Consider the following 19,078-nt stretch of genomic DNA (forward strand, 5'->3'; position numbering starts at 1 on the left):
TTATCTATGTGGATCACACTGGCATATCACAAGGCAGAAAGCTGAAAGTGCATTGATGAGTAGAAGTGAAATGGATGACTGGACTCCAGAATGAGAGGTTGTGTAGTTATAACCAACCAGATTACGCAGGTGAGAGTAAGAAAGTCCTCCTTTTTCTGTACATGTTCTGGAGTGGCTGGAATGTCTTTTTTTTTTTTGAAATCATAAATTTTTATAATAGCCAAAATAAAAGTCAACAGTATCCCTCACTAGATGACAGGCATGGGGAAACGTGCTTTTGTCTGTTTAGTTCACTATAGCAGCCATAACATTGCCTGGCATATAGAAGATGATCAACAAATATTTGCCAAAAGAATGTGGGCAGGAATATCACATTCTGTACATTTAACCTGCAATGCCAGGCATTTCTGTAAGGGTTCTAGGTGATCAATTTCACTGGGTCAGTATCTGTTTTCCTATTTACTTCAAGATCTTAAGTGCCACCATGACCTGCTAATATGAGATGGTTCTTATTAAGAGCAAAAAGCTAAGAGAGGGGAAAACCATAGATGTTTGATTATTTGTTTTTGCTATTAACTTGCAAGGGGTCATGCCTGACATGGGTAAGAAAGTGAAAGAAAGTGAAGTCACTCAGTTGTGTCCGACTCTTTGCCACCCCATGAACTGTAGCCTACCAGGCTCCTCTGTCCATGGGATTTTCCAGGCAATAGTACTGGAGTGGATTGCCATTTCCTTCTCCGGGGGATCTTCCAGGGATCTCCAGGGATCAAACCTGGGTCTCCCGCATTGTAGACAGACGCTTTACCTTCTGAGCCACCAGCAAATCTCCCTTCTGAATGCTATTGTATAAATCTCATGGCACACCAGTCATAACACCCCATCTTAAACTCATGGCAGACATTGCTAATCATCATGATACTCTTCTGTGAGGTGGAAGCCTTGGGATCCTTTTTAAGACAAAACTCCCAAAAACACAACCAATCAACTGACACTGACACAAGAAATGGAACCTTCCTTATAGTTCCTTAAAAAATGAGAAAATGAGGTCTTGGTAAAAGATAATTTCCATGCCTCTTTTCAGTATCCTCCTTATGCCCACATGGCTTGGCCTTTACCCAAACTATACTACTTTGAAGTTGCCCAGGAACACAAAAGGGTCAAATTAGATATCCTGGTATTCTCAGACCCTGACATTTTTTATGAAAGGCCACCTACATACATCCTGGGCTCCTTGACACTGACTGCTGCCCATTTTAAAAGACAACTTTTAAAATGGATGCTTCTGTAGGAACTGCTGATTATTTGGGATAACTGTTCATTATTTGGGATCATCAAAAGTGAAGGACAGTAGAAATTTGGAATAAACACCTGTGGAAAGCACAGCATGTGCTGGCCTCTGTGCTGGGCGCTTCACATCAGCCGTTACACTTAAGCTTCCCGGCAAGTCCATAACAAATGTATTACCCTTCCAGCTGTGGAAACTGCACTGAGCAGTGAAATGCCTTACCCAGGACCACACAGCTAATAAGGGATAATGCCAGAACCATTCATTTATTCATCCCCCAAAATAATGAGTTCCTCCTCTGCGCCAGTGGGAATTGGTTCTGGAGGTGCAATTATGAATGAAGCAGAAATGGGTCCTGCTCCTCTCTGACCCCAAGGCCTGTATGTATTCCTCGCTATCTCAAATGGCCTTTCCAATGTAATAAGGCTAGTGACCACCTATCACAAGCTTCAAGGAAAGGCCCTGTGCTACAAGCTTTACTTCCATCACCTGTTCTAATCTTTATAATACTCTAACACGATTGATCTTACTGCCCCATTGAAAGGTGAAGGAGTGAGGCTCAGAAAGCTTTAGTACCTCTGTCAGTATTTCAAAGACAGTAAGAACAAGGTCAGGATGTCCATGAAAACTTGCTCAACTATTAAGTCTCTTACCTCTTCTTTTGGAGAAAGAGCCAACATGGGGTTGAGAGGAATCTCAATTGTGAACAAATGTAAAGACAGACTGATAGACATCTGAATGTTTCTTGCTTTCATTAACACAAATAATAGTCCAAGCTGTCCAGATCAGGTAACACATGTATGGAACACTAAAATTCAAAGTGTGAAGAAAAAAATCTGATTCATAGAATAGGTATCAGGTGCTGGTATCCTTGTCTCAAGATGGACACTTGCTCTTTTGATTTTACTCTGTAAGGCACGGGGGAAAGAAGCATTTATTTTCTTAATATGTACATCATATTGATTTCAAAAAGCATGAGAAATTCAAAATGAAACACCAGTATTTGATAAAATGAACATCATGTTTAAAAATATGAAGAAGAATATTTCAAGAAGATAGTCTCTTTCATACATGGCTGAAGAAATGCCTCAATCAGTTCAGTTCAGTTTAGTCGCTCAGTCGTGTCTGACTCTTTGTGACTCCCATGGACTGCAGCACGCCAGGCCTCCCTGTCCATCGCCGACTCCCGGAGTCTACCCAAAGTCATGTCCATTGAGTCGGTGATGCCATCCAACCATCTCATCCTCTGTTGTCCCCTTCTCTGCCTGCCCTTAATCTTTCCCAGTACCAGGGTCTTTTCCAATGAGTCCATTCTTCACATCAGGAGGCCAAAGTACTGGAGTTTCAGCTCCAAGATCAGTCCTTCCAATGAACACCCAGGACTGATCTCCTTTATGATGGACCTCCTTGCAGTCCAAGGGACTCTCAAGAGTCTTCTCCAACACCACAATTCAAAAGCATCAATTCTTCACTGCTCAGCTTTCTTTATAGTCCAACTCTCACATACATAAATGACTACTGGAAAAACCATAGCCTTGACTAGATGGACCTTTATTGGCAAAGTAATGTCTCTGCTTTTTAATATGCTGTCTAGGTTGATCATAACTCTCCATCTTTTAATTTCATCTGCAGTGATTTTGAAGCCCCCCAAAATAAAGTCAGCCACTGTTTCCCCATCTATTCCCCACGAAGTGATGGGACCGGATGCCATGATCTTAGTTTTCTGAATGTTGAGCTTTAAGCCAACTTTTTCACTCTCCTCTTTCACTTTCATCAAGAGGCTCTTCAGTTCTTCTTCACTTTCTGCCATAAGGGTGGTGTCATCTGCATATCTGAGGTTATTGGTATTTCTCCCGGCAATCTTGATTCTTGTGCTTCATCCAGCCCAGTGTTTCTCATGATGTACTCTGCATATAATTTAAATAAGCAGGGTGATGATATACAGTCTTGACGTACTCCTTTTCCTATTTGGAACCAGTCTGTTGTTCCATATCCAGTTCTAACTGTTGCTTCCTGATCTGCATATAGGTTTCTCAAGAGGCAGGTCAGGTGGTCTGGTATTCCCATCTCTTTCAGAATTTTCCAGTTTATTGTGATCCACACAGTCAAAGGCTTTGGCATAGTCAATAAAGCAGAAATAAATGTTTTTCTGCAACTCTCTTGTTTTTTTGATGATCCAGCAGATGTTGGCAATTTGATCTCTGGTTCCTCTGCCTTTTCTTGAACCAGCTTGAACATCTGGAAGTTCACGGTTCATGTATTGCTGAAGCCTGGCTTGGAGAATTTTGAGTATTACTTTACTAGCATGTGAGATGAGTGCGATTGTGTGGTAGTTTGAGCATTCTTTGGCATTGCCTTTCTTTGGGATTGGAATGAAAACTGACCTTTTTTCCAGTCCTGTGGCCACTGCTGAGTTTTCCAAATTTGCTGACATATTGAGTGCAGCACTTTCACAGCATCATCTTTTAGGATTTGAAATAGCTCAACTGGAATTCCATCACCTCCACTAGCTTTGTTCATAGTGATGCTTCCTAAGGCCCACTTGACTTCACATTCCAGGATGTCTGGCTCTAGGCGAGTGATCACACCATAATGATTATCTGGATCGTGAAGATATTTTTTGTACAGTTCTTCTGTGTATTCTTGCCACCTCTTCTTAATGTCTTCTGCTTATGTTAGGTCCATACTATTTCTGTCCTTTATTGAGTCCACCTTTGCATGAAATATTCCCTTGGTATCTCTAATTTTCTTGAAGAGATCTTTAGTCTCTCCCATTCTATTATTTTTCTCTATTTCTTTTCACTGATCACTGAGGAAGGCTTTCTTATCTCTCCTTGCTATTCTTTGGAATTCTGCATTCAAATGGGTTTATTTTTCTTTTTCTCCTTTGCTTTTCACTTCTCTTCTTTTCACAGCTATTTGTAAGGCCTCCTCAGACAGCCATTTTGCTTTTTTGCATTATAGCTTATTCCAAATCATAGGCAATGGAGTAAAGAGCTTAGTTGAGTGTATGACTACATTTATCCTATTTATTTCTTTAAAGAAAGGATTTTCAACTAAAATTTCATCTTGGAAAGATAAGGAGACAAAGAGGATTTCTACACCTTATTTTGAAAATCCACAGTTTGACATGGAGGATTTAGAATGCCATTAGCACAGCTCCTATGGCTTACTCCAAGGAATTAAGACTTACATAGCCCTGCTTTTTTGGCCCTTTTTTTCTGACACAATGCTTTTCTGGGCAAGAGAACTAGAGACACCTCCTTTTGTATGGGTATATCTATCTAGAAGGGCTTCCCTGATAGCTCAGTTGGTAAAGAACCCACCTGCAATGCAGGAGACCCTGGTTGAATTCCTGGGTCAGGAAGATCCTCTGGAGAAGGGACAGGCTACCCACTCCAGTATTCTTGGGCTTCTCTTGTGGCTCAGTTGGTAAAGAATCTGCCTGTAAAGAGGGAGATCCCGGGGTTGGGAAGATCCCCTCGAGAACTGAAAGGCTACCCACTCCAGTATTCTGGCTTAGAGAATTCCGTGGACAGCCTAGAAGGTTCCTGATCCAACAGGCCTAGATAGCAGTAAATCCAGGCAGAAGTCTTCTTTATGGAAGAAAGGGGGTCTTTCTGTTTCTTTCAATAGGCTACAGCCAATGTCCTCTAGGAAAGGAGACCAGGAAAAGAAGATATAATTGAAAACCAGGTAAGCTCCAATTTCATAGAATTGAAAGCATTACCCACCAGCTCTGTGTTTTACTTCTTTTGCAGTTCATTTCTTTTCCCTCCCCCTAGCCTAAATGTTAGGCAAGTTGGTAGTGACACAGTGCAAAGGCAACCATGAGGAAGGCATAAGAGGAGGCCTGGGCTCCTTCATCTGTGAATGGAGGGATTTGGACTATTGATATCCCCTCCAGTATGATGTCCACACAACTCAGAAAGTCCGAGATGACTGAAGGGTACAGGAACAGGGCATTAAGTAGTGCTGAACTGGACACTGAGAAAGTCATGACTTTTTCAAGCCTCTCTACATCTTCCAGACTCCATCAGAGAGAATACATCAGTTTGAGGATAATATTTCTTTAACACTTCCTTCACATTTGCTAAGCTTCCTTTTTAGTAAAGACTGGGCAGGCTGAAGGCCCAAGCATCTGGACAGAATTTCATAACTGTGATGTTTTCATTTTGTTTATTTTATGGTCATTTTCTATTACATCAGATAACACTGAGTTTTCAGCTTATGGCCACGATATAAATTTTTAAAAATGAATTAATTTAGGTTTTGAAATTGAGTTAACTTAATTCAAAATACTACAGAGTGGACAGATGTTACAAAATAGTGAGTGGTTTATGGGAATAACTAAAGGTTGGGAAACGGTGGATGATTTCTAAGCCCCATCTAGTCCAGACATTTTATTACTCTATGAATCTAAGAAAAGGAACAGAAGACCAGAATAAGCCCCAGACTGGATTATCTATCTCAGGAGCTAACTTATAAAAGGCCACTTACAAAAGCTGTATTCTTTTCATTCCTATCAGAAAAGCAAACAAATCACTAGGCCCCATTGCATGGACATAGAATCCAGACACCACCAGGAGGGAAGAGAAGTCACTGATGACACAGCCTCTAATTTGAGAGGCATAGGGTTACACATGCTCAGCTTTCAGCTATTTAGGAAACACAATTAAATTAATAAGCTTTTGTTTTTAATCCAGTGAATTAGAAAGCAAGCCTAGGTATGTTGTGTGCGAATTACAGGCAGGGGAGGGGGGAGGTAGAGAACATCCAATGCCCTCCGTTATCTTGGTTCTGTGTTCTAGCTATTTTTTAAATTTATTCTTTACTTTAGAGACACCTGACTTGCTGTTATTTAAGAAGGATTCAAAATTCATTATTTGTGCTCAGGAATTACTATCAAAAGATCCTGTACAAAACTTGCTGGGAAAGGATGTGTACCTAGATTTGCTGTTGTACATGCCAGTGAGTCTGTTGTCATGATGCAGCAAATGATTGCATTAATAGCTCCGATTTCTCTACCTCTGTATCCAACCTCCCTTGGCATGTGATTTGATAGTTCTATTTCTCTGACTAAACAGGCAGGTTCTATTTCCTTGCCCCCGAGTCTCGACATGTGAGTTTCTTTGGCCACGGGGATGTTAGCAAATGTGACCCATACAGAACTTGAAAACACCCTCGAGTGTTTTTGTTTCCATTCTTCCACTTCAGCCATCATCACGAGGAACATGCCTGAGCCAGTCCAATGGAGGATAAAACACAGGACCCTCTGGTCATAGTTACTTCTGTTGTTTGAGCTGAGGTTGTTTTGGATCAGCTGCCAGCCAGCTGAGCCCTTGGCACATTCCCAAGCCTAGTCAAGACAGAAGAACCATCCAGGCAACCCACAGGCTACTGAGCTTAATAAATGCCTACAGCTTTACGCCACTGCTTTCTGGAGTGGTTTGTCCTACAGCATTATCAGTAGATAATATCAACATCTGTTGTCAATAGATAATGTCAAAGATGCCTGATATACACGTTCCACTCCCCTGGCCCTGCTCACAGCTAGAAGAGACAGCCCTAGGTCTCTCATGTTGACAAAGCCTTTTCCTAATTTCTTTACCCTCCTCCCTTAATTCAGGCCACATCCCATCATTGCCCAGGGAGCAGGTCCCACCATCATCCAGGGGCAAGGAGCCAATTCACTGAGTGACCAATGGCTAATCAGACTTGGTTTTTAGAAATTAAACTGAACAGGGAGACCAGCTGGGTGCTCTGTGACGACCTAGAGGGCTGGGATGCGGGGTGAGGTGGGAGGGAGACTCGAGAGGGAAGGTCTATATGTATACATATAGGTGATTCACGTTGCTGTACGGCAGAAACTAACACAACATTGTAAAGCAGTTTTTCTCCAATTAAAAATAAATTTAAAAAATTAAACTCAGGTGCAGAGACTGTAGTTGGAAGATGGCAGGGACTTAATTAACTCGAGATCATACAGTCAGACCAAGTTGAGTCATTTAAAAGTAAAGCAAGCCATCTGAGAGGAAAGGGTAAGAAAGGGAGGAAGGAAAGAGAAGCAAGAGCCAGAGAGGAACAGCGAATGAGACATGATTGATTGATTGAGCCTGGAAATAAGTAGACAGAAAAGTAGTCGAGTGGTCATGTCTTCAGATTCTGGCTTCCCAAAACCACTTCCAGCTTCATTTCCAGTCAGCTTACGTCATGCTTTGTTTCCTGTCTTTGAATGTTCTTGAGGTTTCCTCTTAGACACTTACAGTCAATCTTTATTTAATCTAGTTTGAGTGGGTTTTGTTTTCTTGCAAGCAACATTTCTCTAGTTGAGGACACAGCGATAAACCCCTCAGAGAGGAACAGCTTCTCAGGCTGGTAGTTTCATCAGAGCAGGCCCAGATCCAGTGTGCTGGGGGCTCATGGTAATTAGGAGGAGTCCCGGAGACAGAGAGGAAAGGGGCTCAGGGAGGGGTTGGAAGGGTGGAAATAAAAAGCACTTAAGTTTCAATTTTACTGAGGGCTCATCTCACTCTCTTGGATATCTGCCTAAGCAAAATAGGATTAGACAAGCTTCTTTCTTCTTCAAACCGAAACCAAAAACATTCAGAGAAAAAAGTCAAATATATTTACTCTCCCAGAATGTGTGACATGTCCACCTCCACTGTGAATCTTGACTGTGACATTCTCATCCCGATTCCTCATGCTCCAAGGACACCCTGTCCAGAGCTTCGAGGGCAGAAGCAGGTGTCCCTTCCAGCCCATGTGCAGGAGAGTGACTCCCTCCTCCTTACCTTGACTGTGGAAGGTTCCCCCGGTGGGTCCATTCCACCGAGCCACCACGCCTCACAGTAAGGAATATGCTTCTTGTTCTTGTTTAAAGAAGGACTGCATAATTTTTCAGAATCCCACACATCTGTCCTATTGGCCATATGAAGAGGGAAGAGCTAGGGCCTTCTCCCAGAGGGAGTGTCTCATGAAAAGAAACCAGCAACCTGACATCAGGGCTCTTTGGGTTGAGAAGGATTGGTCACCAATCTTTCAGGCCAGGCTTCGCTATCTTTGTGTATTTCATCAGGAATACTAGGCTGGACCAGCTCCACAGAAATGATCCATGGCTCCTGCTGACTCCCATCAGATTGCACCCCCAGAGTTACAGGACATTAAGGGAAACAATCAATGTGGTCCCTAACATTCAGGAATGCATTTGCAAGCAAACACAAGCTCCTGCTGACATTATTTACAAATCCCCTGGGAAGTGACAGATAACAGAGGAAATCCATTTGTACTCAGACCTCATGCTCCTGGCTCTGTCTGAGAGTGGGCCTGTCCTCCCTGTACTGCCCTCTGGATCCTGGACTCTGCTCTCTCCCTTTTCACTTGAAGGCCCCTCTGCCTGCTTGTCTGTTTACTGCTATTAATAAAATGTGAGCATCTCACACTTCAACTCCTGCTCCTCAAACAAAGACTCTGGATCATAGTTAGTTCGTGTTCTACTTAAACCTCAACTGCTATGGGTGGGCTCGGATTCCAGCGCCCATCACTTGCTGTCGTGTGACTAGGAGTCCAACTGAGGCAGAAGAGAAACATTATCATTATTATGACAAGAGAGTTGGATGACAGTACACCCTTGTATAGTGGGCTAACAACTTTTTTCTTTCCCAGAGCAACACTGGCACACATTAGTGAAAACAAATGCTTTTATCTTGAAAAGTTTACCTGTTAAATATAAGAAACTTGGATGTTGATCAAGTGGAGAAGCAGGGTGGGGGGGTGGGCATAGAAAGGAGCAAGATGGGAAAGGCACTTTGCTCTGAATTGTGGTTTGAATATTTTCAATAATATCCTTGTATTTTTCCTGTTTTGGAATCTATCTACAAGTGACCCATCTTATTTAAGCATTCTTTGAAGTTACTAGACATAAGCTACTAATCTCAGTGAGCTCAGTTGGAGTCCCAGGTCTGATATTTGCCATCTATACACTATCAAGTCAATGATTAATAAAATGTCTAAGCGTGATAAAATACTATTAATAGAAATAATATTAATAATGATGATGGTACATGCCTAGATCTCCTCATCATTCATTCCACAAGTATTTATGAATCCCCTACAATGTGCCAGACACTGTTCTAAGTGCTTGGATTACACCAGTGAACGAAGCATCAAAGATCCCTGCCCTTCTTCAGCCTGCATTGGGAGAGGTGGTAGGTGGGCAGAAAATAAATAATAGCATCATAAATAAGTAAGCTAAGTGGCACTGTAGAAGGGGATAAGTGCTGTAGAAGTAAGGCAGGGCGAGAAGGATCATGAGGGCATGTGGGTGCCTGGGAATGGCAACAAGAAGGTGAAATGGGAGCAGACTCCAGTCTTGGATGAGGGAGTTGGCTAAGAATCAGTCTGGGGAGAGGGTGTTTGAAGCCGCAGGCAGGGCTAAGGCAAAGGCCCTGGGCCATAAGCATTCCTGCTGTGTTCTAAGAACCAGGACTGAGTCTTATAATACAGAAAGGAGCAGAGAATAAAGAACGCTAATGGGTGGCGGGAGGACGAATGTCATACTTGGGTCTATGGAAGGATCTCCCAGGATCCAATCAGGTCATGATAAGGCATTGCTATTTATTGTTAATTCTTATTGGCTTTACTAACGCAGCTGAGTAATCCCGCCTCATCTATTCTGGCTACTGCCTGACAGTTTTTTCATTTATTCAGTAAGCCCTTTCTTCATTACTTCTGTTTTTCCCAATAGACCCTCAAAGCCCTTAAGTGAGGACTTTCTAAGTGGTGCTAGTGGTAAAGAACCTGACCGCCAGTGCAGGAGACATAAGAGACAGAGGTTTGATCCCTGGGTTGGGAAGACCTCATGCAGAAGGGCATGGCAATCCACTCCAGTATTCTTGCCTAGAGAATCCCATGGACAGAGGAGCCTGGTGAGCTACAGTCCATAGGGTTGCAAAGAGTCGGAAACAACTAAATTGACTTAGCATGCTGCTGCTAAGTCACTTCAGTCATGTCCGACTCTGTGCGACCCCATGGACAGCAGCCCACCAGGCTCCCCGTCCCTGGGATTCTCCAGGCAAGAACACTGGAGTGGGTTGCCATTTCCTTCTCCAATGCATGAAAGTGAAAAGTGAAAGTGAAGTTGCTCAGTCGTGTCCAACCCTCAGCAACCCCATGGACTTCAGCCTTCCAGGCTTCTCTGTCCATGGGATTTTCCAGGCAAGAGTACTGGAGTGGGATGCCATTGCCTTCTCCGTGACTTAGCATGCATGCCCTTAAATGAAACAGGGGCCAACCCTCTGTCCCCAGGTGGTGGACTAAAGGGAGCTAAACCCTGGTCCTTCACAGTCTGCAGTGGTAGCTCTCAGACTCCTTCTGTGTTCATCACCATAAAGAGATGGAGGGCTAATGAGAACAGGTGCCCGGGCTCACTCTTTCAATCCTAACCACGTCAACAGTTATTCTGCCTTTATTGGCCAAACAAGCAGCCTGCTGAGGGAAAGCTGATTTGAGCAAAATCAACTTTTATAGATAGAAGAAGCCCTCACAATATGAGTCTTGGGAGAGGGAACAAGGTTCTTATTATAATGACTTCAGAACACAATCCAAGCTTTTCTCATCACTGCTTAAACCCCTCAGTGGTGGCTCTTAGTGCAAACTATTTGCTGTACCCGCTGTGTCAATGAACAGTAAGCTTAGGGACAGGCAAAGACCCTCTGTTTCTTAAGTATCTTAACCTTTCCTAGGACAGGAAACCTAACCAAAAGCTGTAGTCACAGTTAGTCTGAAAAACTTCTAGGCAGTTTTATTCAAAAATGTGTCTATCTATCACAAGGCATATGCAAAGAAAGGGTGGGTTTAAATACTCATTTCTTTTCTTCATGAAAATAGGAAGGTTGCTACCTCTTGTTACCTCTTTTTAAATGAAATAGATGGTTTATATAAAATCTGTATTTATCTCCTGTACCTAGACAAACCCCCCCACACACACCAAAGATGCTGTTTTTTTCACAAGTGATCAACTGAGTTGACGATGTTGATTCAAGTATTTGAAAATCAGATGGCTTTACTTTGTTATCACACAAAGTACAAGCTAATGACATGTGAAAAATATATGATATTCTTTTTAAAGGCCTTCCCAATCTTCCTAAGCTTATGCTTCATGCAGTATCTCAGAGGAGGCATTTCCTTTGGCCAAGTTAATCTGAATAGACCTGTAGGAAAATCTGAAAACTAAACCACAAAGCAATATAAAACGGCTAGTTTCTGAGTCCTACATAGAAAGGAAACAAGTTGGGGTTTTTCTACTATATCTCTTGCCTAATTGTGAAACAAAGTATGTTCTCTGGGTTCTGGTGAACCAGCTTGTGGGTTGCAAACTTGGGAAGTTTGTAACTGAATGTTCTTTCTTTCTCTGTATCTTATACAACTATTTCATAAAAAGAGAATGGTTAATGTGCAGACTCTGGGCAGCTTGCTCAATGATAAGCATATATGTGTGCACACACTTCCACCCCCACCCCCACCTGGAGGGAGAGTGGAGAGAAGAGGAAGGAGAGCTAAAAAAGTTATGGGGTAAAATCCAGCTTGACTGCTAAGTTAGTTAGCAAGATACAAAGAACAGTCTTCTATATGCATTTAATGTACCACCTGCTGCTGCTGCTGCTAAGTCGCTTCAGTCGTGTCCAACTCTGTGTGACCCCATAGACGGCCTCCTACCAGGCTCCTCTGTCCCTGGGATTCTCCAGGCAAGAACACTGGAGTGGGTTGCCATTTTCTTCTCCAATGCATGAAAGTGAAAAGTGAAAGTGAAGTCGCTCAGTCGTGTCCGACTCTTAGCAACCTCATGGACTGCAGCCTACCAGGCTCCTCTGTCCATGGGATTTTCCAGGCGAGAGTACTGGAGTGGAGTGCCATTGCCTTCTCCAATGTACCACCTAGCTACAACCAAATCCCAGCGTAAGATGCAATTCTACTTAAGACTACATAAAACCAATGCCCAGTGGACTGAGTGAGATCATTGTTCCTTGGGGCCACAATAGGCCATGTCTACTTGAACGGACAAGGCAGATGGCCAGGATTTTCACTACAGCTTTTCAAAGAACAGGTTGATGTGGGTCTGATGAAACAAGTCTCAAACTCAAGTATTAATAAAACAAGCATTTTTATAGCAGACAACTGTGGTTACAAATGCCCTAGAGATGGGTGTATCAGATTCTATGTCAGATAACTTCATATATACTAGCTCACTTGTCATGGTAACAATTTTTTTAAAAGATTATTAAGATTATAAGACAAAATGGTTGAAACCCTGAAAGAAACACTTTAGAATTTCCCACCCGTTCATTTATTTTTTTAAAAAATTTCATTTGAAAACCAATTCAGAAAACACTTGCTATATTTCAGGCATTATTTTGCATGCTTTATAATTTTCAGCTCATAAAAATATGAAAAAGAGAATAAGGTGGTGTTTTAGCTCAAACAGCCATAAAACAAAATACCATAAACTGGGTGGTTTAAATAACAGATATCTCTCACAATTCCAGAGGTTAACAAGTCCAAGATCAAATAGCCAGCTGATCTGGTTCCCCAGTGACAGCCTGGCTTCAAATGGCTACCTTCTCACTGTGTCCGCAGAAGGCAGAGAGAGAAGAAAGGTCTCTTCAGTCTCTTCTTATAAGGGCACTAATCCCATCATGAGGGTCCCACCCTCGTGAACTCATCTAAATCTGATTACCTTCCAAAGGCCCCAGTGCAATCACAATGGGGCTTAGGGATTCAACCTATAAATTTTGGAGGGGACACAATTTAGTCCACATCAGGTAGATTCTTTTATGTCCATTTTACAGGTGAGTAAACCAAGGCACAAATAGGCAAGTGAATTGCCCAAAGACACACAGCTAGTAAGAGAACTCAGAGCCTGGATTCAAACCTAAGATTTCATCATCTTAACTACCTCATTGTGTTATTTTTCATGGTGATGGACTTGAGAGTTACATTAGAGTCATGAAGGTTTTTATGCCCAGACATAGTATTTAGACTATCTTTGTGTTTCGTTTTTTAGTCTGGGTCAGTGGCTCTCAAATGGTAATGTTCATAAATAATACTCTTTTCATGTTATAAAAACTTTTCAGAGTAAATTGAACCAGAAGTGATTTTAGGCCAATATGCTTATTTTAGAACCACATCTGTGTGGATAATACATTCAATGTAAATAGAAACATGTATATTTATCACCACAAATATAATGAAAGAAATTTGAAAACCCAGGTTTTATTTTATTTATTGTTCAATGGTACCTTTGAAAATGAGTAAACTAATAGTCTTTGGAAGGGGTATGAATAATTCCAGGCCTGGAAGCATCATTTAGCTTTAACCCACAGGCTTGAAGACTCAATTTAAGCCTTCCATAGGTCTCATTTATCCCAGTTAACTGTGTAAACAGTCTGCTTTTTAGTCATGGAAACAGAGATCTCTCCATTTCACTAAAGTGTGTAAATGGGCCAAGAATAAGCAGCTTTCTTAGGTATAGCTATTGGCATCCACCATGAGTGACAGCTTCATTTAGCATAGTAGTGTTGGGTTGCAGTAGGATTTCTGTTGAGAAGAGGCTGAGGGCCAACCCACAATAATGTATAATCAAGGAGCAAAACCAAATCTTGTTAGCTGCTGTGTGTTATAAAGGATACTGTATTATTTCATGTTACTAGGTGAGTGAAGGAATTGGTTATACTGATGGTTGCCATGGATATGCACTGCTCCAGCTGGTTCCAGATTACAACAGGAACCAGTGATGTCAAGTTGAGGAATATCAAATGAAGGGATCTGGCTTTACTAACTGGTGGAAGTCTGTATGTCAGCATCTGAGATCAACAGAGATGTTCACAGTCATGCTTATGTGCTTCAAAATGCAAAAGAATTGCCATTCTTATGGCAGGTACAGGACCAAGTGGACAGAGTGGTGCCAGCGATACAGTCACTGCAGCCTAATTTAAATAATTAAATATTCATATGAATTCGTTAATATTTTTTATACTTAGGCCTGTTTGGGCCTGGCTCTAGTCTAAATTATATTTCTACAGAACTGACCCAGAATATTGATCCATAAACAATGGTTCATGGGCCTTAATTTGCTCTATTTTGAGAGTTAAAGAGATAAAAAGGTTTTCATGTTTTTGTAGATCTAGTGATCTGAATTATTTTATACTCGAGATTGAAATTACTTTAGATTCTTGGACTCTTTATTTGTGTAGAATCTTCTTGCTAAACAATCCATAGCTAGCTAGCCTAAGATATTGTACATGGAAAAATAAAACTGCATTTTAAAATATTCTATAATTCAGACTTTTCTGCTAATTTGATTCACGTGATAGTTAAGATTAGAAGAGTTTTAGATATTATTAAATAACACTTTTAAAAGTTACATTGCTGGATAGCAATGGTGGCTAGATTTTTCTTCTTTGCCTAAGAGATTCTGGGTGTAAATTAAATAGATGGAATATTGGGCCATTCTGACATGACCACTGATTGTTCAACAGAGTAGATCCAAGCACCAAATGTCCACTGAATCGTCAGTCAATCATTTAAGAGTAGGAACAAGTTGCTGCTGCTGCTAAGTCGCTTCAGTCGTGTCCGACTCTGTGCGACCCCATAGACGGCAGCCCACCAGGCTCCCCCGTCCCTGGGATTTTCCAGGCAAGAACACTGGAGTGGGTTGCCATTTCCTTCTCCAATGCATGAAAGTGAAAAGTGAAAGTGAAGTTGCTCAGTCGTGTCCAACCCTTAGCGACCCCGTGGACTGCAGCCTACCAGGCTCCTCTGTCCATGGGATTTTCCAGGCAAGAGTACTGGAGTGGGGTGCCATTGCCTTCTCCGATCTCCAGCATAGAAACATCTAAAATACCTTCTATAATGAATCTTCTAGTCTTTCACATTCTCTTTCTATCCTTTTGCTCCATTATCTTTCATCTGTCTTTTATTTACTTATTTTTGAAGTAATTACGAGGTCAGTTTTCTACTCCATCAGAATAACAACATCATTCATTTTGAGCTGTCCAGAAAATACAATGTCCCTTTCTCGCGTATCCTTCCAATGCAAAGTCCTGAGGATCTGTACTGAGGTTTGACAGGAAAAGCCTTTCCTCTCCAGAGTACTGAAATGCAGTGAAATCTTATCTCAGTTCAAATTCTGTCACATCACATCTACAAACACATGAGAGGCAGGGAGCACTGGATCCAGGCCCCTGGGCCAGTCAGCCTGGGTTCAGATCCCAGCTCTGCCTTTATTAGCTGTGTAAGCTTTGGCAGGTCACTTAAATTCTCTGAGTCTCTGTTTCCTCAACTATAAATTGGGTGATTATCATACCTATCTCAAGAGTGTTGATGCAAAGATAAATGACTTGTTGATACGTGTAAAACTTTAGATGGCGCTGGGTGCACAGTATGCGTTCAGTAAGTGTTGGCCATGTCTGTAAGAGGCCCACTAGCCACAAGGCTCTTAGCCCAGACTCTTGAGCCAGCTGCCAGGGTTCAAAGTCTAGCTCTGCCTGTCAAAATAGCCATGGACTTTAGGCAATTTACTTATCAGGTCAAACCACGTGAAATTTCTGAGAGTAAACAATTTTGACCTACAAAAACGGCAACTTCATAGTTCAATCTAACATGTACATAATATTCTCTGTGACTCAGTTTCCTTATCCGTTAGAAATAGGGGCAATAATCCTATCTCAGGGCTTTCCAGGTGGTTCAGCGGTAAAGAATCCGCCTGCAGTGCAAGAAACTCAGGTTTGATCCCTGGGTTGGGAAGATCCCCTGGAGAAAGAAATGGCAACCCACTCCAGTATTCTTGCCTGGGATATCCCATGAACAGAGGAGCCAGGCAGGCTGTAGTCCATGGGGTTGCAAAGAGTTGAACCCAACTTAGCAACTAAACAACAACAACAATCCTACCTCATAGCTGTTTATGGGGAATAATTGAGTGAGCACTTGCAAAACATGACAATGCCTGATTACACACAGTGCTACTCCAGTATTGACTGTTATTATTTTTATTACCCTTATATCTCATTGCTACTTGATCCAAACTTTTCCCAAGAATAGCCTGCTTCTGTCAACCAGGCTTTCTGTCTTGCCTGCAAGGCCCTTTTCCTTCTTCAAAGCTTGGTCTCAATTCATTTGATTGACACGGCCACTCTACTCCCTCCATTTCTACGGTGTCTCTTGGCACTTGTTTATTCACTAAGGACAAGATGTTTTCTATCAGCTGACAATGGTTTCCCTATTGTCTTTGTTTTCTTCATATATTGACCTTAGAGTATAAGGGTCCAAGAAAGATATGACATTTCTTCTGTTTTAATTGTTATCTTTTCATATGATGAGCATTTTTATATCTTTAGAAAAACTACATTTTTAAAATGTGGGACTCCTAATGTCTCCCTACGTTTTTTAAAAGGACTAAAAAAGTTGAATAATTTTAAATTTATAGAAAAGTTGCCAAGATGGTATAGAGAATTTCTGTATACCCTTGACCTAGTCTCCTCTAGTGTAAGTCTTATACAACTACTGTGCTTTTGGTGAAATGAAGAGATGTACATTGGGATGTTACTGTTAACTAAACTCCAGGCTTGGGTCAATATTTTATCAATTTTCTAGTAATGTCTTTTTTCTCTTTCAGGGTCCCATCCAGGACGCTACGTTGCATCTGGTCATCAAATCTCCTCAGTCTCCTGGTTTGTGACAGTTTCTCAGTCCTCTTGTTTTTTTACTTTTTTCCCTTGTTTTTTTTTTTTTTTTTTTATGACCTTGACACTTTTGAGGAATACTGGTTAGGTGCTTTGAAGTATATCACTCAATTTGATTTTGTCATATATTTTTCCCCTCCTGATTAGACTGGAGTTAAAGAATTTGGGGAAGAATACCACAAAGGTCTCAAAGCTATGTTTTTTCCAGTAGTCATGTGTGGATGTGAGAGCTGGACCATAAAGAAGGCTGAGAGCTGAAGAATTGATTCTTTTGAACAGGGGTGTTGGAGAAGACTCTTGAGAGTCCCTTGGACTGCAAAGAGATCCAACCAGTTAATCCTAAAGGAAATCAGTCCTGAATATTCATCGGAAGGACTGATGCTGAAGCTGAAGCTCCAATACTTTGACTACCTGATGCGAAGAACAGACTCACTGGAAAAGATCCTGATGCTGGGAAAGATTGAGGGCAGGAGGAGAAGGGGGCGAGAAAGGATGAAGTGGTTGGATGGCATTACTTGACTCAATGGACATGAGTGTGAGCAAACTCAGGGAGATAGTGAAGGACAGGGAAGCCTGGCGGGCTGCAGTCCACAGGGTCGCAAAGAGTCAGATGCGGCTCAGCGACTGAACAACAACTACCACAAAGGCCAAACGTCCGTCCCGTCATGTTATGTCCAGGACAAATGACACCCACGGGACTTCTCATGTGCTGTCAACCTTGATAACTCTCTGGGCTATTTAACAAAGTAAAATTTTACATAGATTCTCTACACATTAAAGTTACCAAGAGACTATCCAAAGATAGTAGGTAGGTAGATTATTAAAATCACAGTATTTTGAAGCACCAGAAAAGCTTGTTCATTGCTATCAATTTTATCAGATCCAACAACTCTTTTTTATAATATTTGTATTTTTTCCTTTACTGTTCTGAAATAAAATCTATCAATGGTATAATTTACCTGTATGCACAATTACAGAAAAATACCTAATATTCTAATTTTAAAAATACAGGGAGAATAAAAGGAAAGCGATTTATAACATAATAAATATTTTGATATATAAATGCTCAGGTGTAATTATTCCACAAGCCACAGTGAAGTGGGCAGATACCTATGTGAAGATACATTCACACCTATGTGAAGAATCTGCATGAATGACAGACACAAATGTAGACTGAATAGAAGACTCAAGAACAATGGGCAGCATTGTCACTGATGAGCTGATTTTTCAAAAGGGGGAACAACCCTTGGGAAAGGTTCAAAGCAAACAGAATACCAGAGCCATCAATTTTCACAGTGGTTTCATTCCTGGAAAAAATGACTGCTTATTAAAAACAAGCAAAAATATTGTGTCTTTAAATGTAAAATGGAGCTAGGCTCAGATAATCATATCCAGGTTTTTCACCTACATGAATGCCTGCAGAAACACTGGAGAGCTGTGTGGGACAGAGAACAATGCTTGACTGTGTGAGTGTCCTGTACATTGCAGGACATGGGCCCTCCCTGAACCCCACCTATTAAATACCAGTGGTGCCCCCCAAGCAAGGAGGCTAGGCAGAAACACTCCTTGAATCACAAGATAAAATTTCCAAAATACAGAGACCATGGTACGAAGCCAAATCACCACTGATGTAGTTTAAGACCAATCAATTCATTGCTCAGCTAGAGGCTGGGTTCATAGCCAGCATATGAGGGCAAAACCTGGAATTCAGGTTTGTGCTCCTATTCGGCATGATCTGGTGCTTGTTGAGCCCTCAATAGTCCCCATGGTAACCGCTGGATTGATGTTGATTGATCAAATCATGCAGTTCACATCACAGACATATAAACACACTTACAAAAGTATGCATACACACACACACATATATATAACAACACAACCACAATCAGTAATACAGGTAAATTTTGCAACAAGCCTTTCAAAAATTTTCCATTAAATCTAAGAAAAAACTCATATCCTTACACTGGCTTAGAAGGTCCTAGACAACTTGACCCTCATTTGCTCTTCAGCTTTTTTCAAACTATATATTCCCTTGTATGCTATGTTTCTATCATGT

At 41.4% G+C, this 19,078-nt stretch overlaps 1 protein-coding gene across 9 annotated transcripts in view; it reads right to left on the reverse strand.

The window, feature by feature from the left end:
• TRPM3 (transient receptor potential cation channel subfamily M member 3) overlaps positions 1-19,078 on the reverse strand; it is a 608,143-nt gene that overhangs the window by 27,484 nt on the left and 561,581 nt on the right. The window lies entirely within an intron of this gene.

The sequence above is a fragment of the Bos javanicus genome, chromosome 8 (genome assembly GCF_032452875.1).
Source record: "Bos javanicus breed banteng chromosome 8, ARS-OSU_banteng_1.0, whole genome shotgun sequence".
NCBI lineage: Eukaryota > Metazoa > Chordata > Mammalia > Artiodactyla > Bovidae > Bos > Bos javanicus.